The following is a 5,619-nucleotide window of genomic DNA, read 5'->3' as shown; positions in this document are numbered from 1 at the left end:
CGATCATCACCTGTGCATGCGGTTTCGTCTAGTTTCGGTACTGCAAATTTCAGTGTGCGAAAAATATTACTTGTATTGATGGTTAATAGCGTATACCTAAAGCAAAGTTTTGTTTTTATTGTTTCTGATAAAGTTTTCTATAAATGCTTTGCATTTATTAAATACACCAGGCAAGGACGTGATACGCAAGCATTCCCGGGTTTACTCGATTGTAACGGGAATTTTTTTTTCGTGATTCGTGATTTTCGTTGCTTGAACCCAACATTTGAACCAGAGATTTACAATTTTAAAGCAAATATACTAAATTCTGCTGTTTTTGATGTTATGTTGGCGACCTGTATCCTTACGTCTCGATTCAATCCATAAACAAGTCGACCGAAGTCAACACTTCTTTTTTGTTTTTTGTTGAAATCGGCGCCACTTTCATTCGTACGTTTATCAGTTCCACTTTCACTATGGTTAGAGTGGGTTAGAGTCTATCTAGAACACCATAGTTAGAGTGTACTAGAATGGGGCAGTGTGCCCAACCCAACGTTTATATATGGATGTTGTGCCCAACCAACACCACAAGTTCTCTAGAGAGTGTTGGCCCAACAGAGGCCACGGCAAACGGCGAGAGTGAAGCAAAAAAAAAAAAAAAAGCGCTGAAATTCGCGGTGGCGGCGCCATCGCCTTCTTCTGAAGTTATGAGATTCCGGCCAATCTGGCGCTTTGGCGGCCCGGCGACACCACGTGTACCGTCGGCGGTTACGGCGGCGCCGAGCTGTCGTCTGCTCGACACACCGTTGTGCTTGCGTTTCTTTCGTCATATTCTAATTGATTTTTTGTACCTAGTACGTGCGAAAAAATATACAATAAGATTACTGCTTTGCCATCAATGGAGGTTCGTTGCTTCCGTCAAACGATTCCGTCTGCACGATGTATACACCCGCGCGCAGACGGCGCGTTTTTCGCTCGCGAAAAACGCGCCATGCGGTTTCAGCTTAATACAGGGTCCTGAATATTTGGCTGCGTGTGTTTAAAAAAAAAGATTTTGCACTTACCGCTGCACTTTTCTTGCTCAAATTTTGCAGAACGATCGCATTTTGTTCTCTGCTTCGTTTAGTATAATACTTGGCACGATTAGTCGCCTGTTTCTTAAGACAAAAATGAGAAACTGTTTTCGCCTATGGAAAAAAATGGCGTCTGAAAAGCCGGCCCTGGCACAGATTTGTGTCACCGCCTGCCGGCAGCAGCAGAAGGAGCTGCTGTTGCATAAACGGCCGATTTCAAGATGCCGTTTCGTCTGCGAAGCAGCTCCTTCCTGCTGCTGCCGGCCTAATGCTGCTAATACCTACCTACCTAATGCTTACCTGCTGCTGCCTAATTTCCTACCTAGGTTAAAAAAGAAAAAAGAAAGAAAAAAAGAACGCGATGAATTCTCATAACCAAATTTTCTCGCTCCCTATTGAGAACTTTGTTTTTGTACGTCTCCGTCTTTTTGTCGTTTCCCTACTTTTCTTCCACCAGTCTTCCAATCGCTTCTTGCTAATCGCTATTGCAGAGATGATTACTTTCACTCCTGCTCTCGCTGAACCCAAGGGCTTCAAGGAGTTCAGTGGCGCCTAAATCGACCGCTGTGCAGATATATTCACATTCTAATAAAACATACTCCATCGTTTCCCTAGCTTTACCGCAGCAAGCACATGCCTCTTCTTCCTTCTTATATCCTGCTTTATATGTGCGTGTTCTAAGGCATCCTGATCTCGCTTCGAAAAGTAATGATCTTCCCTTTGAGTTATCATAAATTGTTTCTTTCCATATTTCGTTTTTTTTTTTCCTCTTAGGTAGTTACTCATGGCAGGTTTCCATTGGCGCCACCCACGATATTACTTCTGCAGCCTCTCTGAGTTTCCCCGCTTGACGTCCTTTGTTGCTGTGTTGCTCTCCCCATGACTCACCCTGGGAGTGTTAGCCAGTGCCACCACTCGCAAACCTTGGCGGCGGATGTGGAACATCCTTTCTGCCGCAGGCGTCACGAGCACGTGATCGTTTTTGGGTGAAGGTAACTTGCTACTTGAAGGCATTAGTGTAGCCAGATTCGAGACCCTCATTATGTAATGAACGAGAAAAAAGGGGGTTAACCAAGTGGCCCGATTTTTATTAATCGTATCATGAGAAGCTAACAAACAATGACACCAAGGACAACATAAGGGAAATTATACTTGCACTTACTAATTGAATAAAGGAAATTATGAATTAATGGAAATGAAAGTGGATGAATAAACAACTTGCCGCAGGTGGGGAACGATCCCACGTCTTCGCATTACGCGTGCGATACTCTACCAATTGAGCTACCGCGGCGCCGTTTCCCCATGCACTTTCTTGGGTATTTATGTTTTACTACTAGGACTAACCCTGGGAGTGTTAGCGATCAGCATATATTTGCATGGTGTTTATTTTTCAGAAATAGCAGAAACACTTCACCGTACCTTGAACTTAAGTTTATCCTGTTTCCCTGCATCCGCTGTCGTGTTATAATAGTAGCGTTTCCTTGCCTTCTCACGTCACCTTTTCCCTATCATCCCCTCCCCTCCCCCCTCGTATGGGAACTGCCTCTTCTCCACCTTCTCTCTACAGTTCTATCTAGGTCCCCTCTGGACTCGCGTGTTAGTAGAAAGGTTAGCGCTGCAGTTTCCGCAATTCTTTTGAGGGTGGCCACGGATAATTACAGCTGTCAAGAGGCTAATGTGACCACGCCCAGGGAGCTCCAGAGGGCATTGTGCACATTCGACGTGGTGAGGACCAAACGAGCTTCTCGCGTCGACTTTCCTCTCTGCCTTGCTCCTGTCATGTATACGCACGCTCTGAACCACCCCCCGACGCGGTGTACGTGCCAGACAGCAGCAGTAGCAGTGGGAAAGTCGAAGGAATTAGAAAGCTTCGCTGTCTTTGTGCGGTGCTCTGATTTTTCTGATTTTTTGGACATTTACGGTCAGCATTGACGACGATTGACTAACAAGACGTCGAGTGAAAATTCAGCGCTACAGCTACGGCGTTTCTTTTTTGAGGACCTGGCTATTACCCTGGCACTATACGGACGCAATTGCCGCAAAACAGTTCCTGCTTTGCGGCAATATTACGGCCGGCTGGTTTGCCAAACAACCCTGTCAACTTCTTTTTGCATTGGTCCCTGCTGGTTAGCTCCTCTTCGTGGTTTTCGTACCACACCTTTGCCGTGCTTCTTAGGTAGAACAACAGGTTAGCTTCATATAAGCGTAGGGTCCCATCTGTTCATTCAACTCACGCGTTCGTACATCGCCCCCCACTCCTATTGGGGGCGAGCTCCACCACTGCAAAAGTTGGCGCCACCGTGGGCGTGACGTGGCATGAGGGATCACGTGGACATAGCGGCCACGTCGGCTGCTTCGGAAGCGCCGAAGCGAGCTGAAAACTGGGTTCAAAGATACTGGGTTCAAAGATGTCGTGCAAATCTAAGCTGGTTGAAACATTTTTAACGCGGATAGGTCGGGTAAAAGAAATCTCTAACGAAGGGGCCCGAAATGACCTAGACCATTTTCAACTTTCGACGTTGATAAAATTGTTATGGCCACGCACATGGCGGGCTGACATATCAACATTTCTCATTTTCGAAATTATTTGTGAAATGCCACGGTGTATATTTTCTTCCGTGTCTTGTATCATTTTTCAAAAAGTTGTTACATACCAAATCTTAGTTTATTCATCTTAGGATCACTTCACCAAAGACCAATTTGAAAGCCAAATCCTTCGGAATTACGGCATCAAGAAATTAAGGCCAGATGCATTACCAAGCCTTTTTGCAGTACGGGCAAACGCGCCTTTGACAGAAGATATTATGGAAGTAGTACACCACCATCGGTTAATATAAAGCCTAGAGCACACGTCTGTCTCAAAAAAAGAAAGTAAAAGGTAAATATCCGCATACAATGCGTATGTTCCAATTTCTCTTGGAGGCGTTGCAGTTCAAATGAAGCTGATCAAAAGACACCGTTCACACCGCAATCGAAGTAATCGCATGCAGTGGAAGGACCTCCGATAAAGCAGTGCAACGTGGACCACGGCAGTTACTGGAGTAACTCTTTCCGGAAGGGAGCAGTGGGAGACTTGGCTCGCCAGCGAGGATCGGGAGATGCAACTGTATTCGCACCCTTCAGATTAAAATTTCTCGTAAAGTAATTAAGTCTTTTCTTGGCACGAAACAAGCACTGTGAGGTTTCTGGAATGGTGTTTAAACAATCCACGTCGGCTCAGTATTTGCCTTTAGTGTCCCCTTAAAAGCACTAAAAACTTTACTCGAAGACAGCGGCATTGTTGGGCCGTTATTAATGCTTTTAATGTTCCATTCATTTCAATGTCGCTGTATATATGCATGTGTTTGTGGATTATGTTACGTTGACTGTTCTCGTGTGACTATATGTGATAATGCATTTACGCGACGTAGGTACCGCCCGCTGACTAGAGACTGTATTATTAGGCGACGGTATCACTTGTATTTTAGACTTTCTTCTACTGAACTGTAAAGTCATTTAACTTCTATATTGTATGTACCATGTATTTCTTATGTCAAAGTGTTACTGTGAAAACGTTGCTTGTCAAGTTCTGGTGCTTGTATGAAAAGGTTATTTGATATGTAATCTTGAACTTTGTATGTTGTAGGCTACACCCATCCGAGAGCTAAGGAGTCGCGAGTGCCTTAAATTGTGCGCGAACATCTCAATAATAATAAAAAAAACTTCGCTTTAAAGAAAAAGTTAGTGACGTTTCACTTCTTGAACGCGGGTGACGCGCAAGCGGCCCTCGGTGCGCCTTGACGCCTACACTGTCCGCATCGCAGATCGTATTCGAGACTGGGCTCGCGCGGCCGCGCCATATGCAGCAGCCGCCAGAGTGGGACGCCCCGTTATAAACATTCGCTTACTACTTAAATTACCTAGCATGGTGTCAGCGTGCACAGGCAAACATGAATATTTCACACTCGATGACCGCGGACACTCGCTGTGAAAACGCTGGCGTGAGGAATTGTGGCAGTAGCAGCGAGCGAAGTGACCTTCGTGCTCGCTTCAACGCAAACTGAGCGGTGAGAACACAGCGCACGCAAAGCTACGGGCCGCCGGCCCGCCTACACTGTACCTCCAGAGCAGATCGCTTTGCAGATCGAGCTCCGACATCTATACACGCAACTGTAGACAGATTATTTTTTCACCGTGTACACATGCTCGTGTCGCTAGCGGCCATTCTCACCCCGACGTGGCGGCGAGCAGGAAACACAGATGTTCCGCCGGCATCCGCTTCTTTTTCTCAGTTTATATATATATATATATATATAAAGCGTTCTTCTCTCTCTGGACGGACAAGTTCCATCCACCCCGCACCATCTGAAGTGTGTTGTTCCGGCGACGACCCATCCCTCCTTGAGGGTGGTCTTCGCCTCTTGCCGCAAGCCATCGGTGGCCAAAGCAGCGCCACCTTGCCTCATTAATCTTGCAACCTTTAGGAAACGTCTTAATAGGCCTTAGAGACGGCGGTTCCCCGTCTCCCTCGTGAGAAGAGCCAGCGCTCCTGGCAGGGCCGCCGCTGCATTCCTGGCCCGGGATTCTG

General features: G+C 46.3%; 1 non-coding gene across 1 annotated transcript; it reads right to left on the bottom strand.

The window, feature by feature from the left end:
* Positions 1-2,271: 2,271 nt before the first annotated feature.
* On the bottom strand, positions 2,272-2,343 carry TRNAT-CGU (transfer RNA threonine (anticodon CGU)). Its single transcript has one exon. It is a non-coding gene; the product is annotated as a tRNA-Thr (tRNA).
* Between the last annotated feature and the right edge of the window lie 3,276 nt (positions 2,344-5,619).

This window comes from Dermacentor andersoni, chromosome 1 (genome assembly GCF_023375885.2).
Source record: "Dermacentor andersoni chromosome 1, qqDerAnde1_hic_scaffold, whole genome shotgun sequence".
NCBI lineage: Eukaryota > Metazoa > Arthropoda > Arachnida > Ixodida > Ixodidae > Dermacentor > Dermacentor andersoni.
Note: the sequence above shows the minus strand (reverse complement) of the source record. Positions and strands in the feature narration are given on the sequence as shown.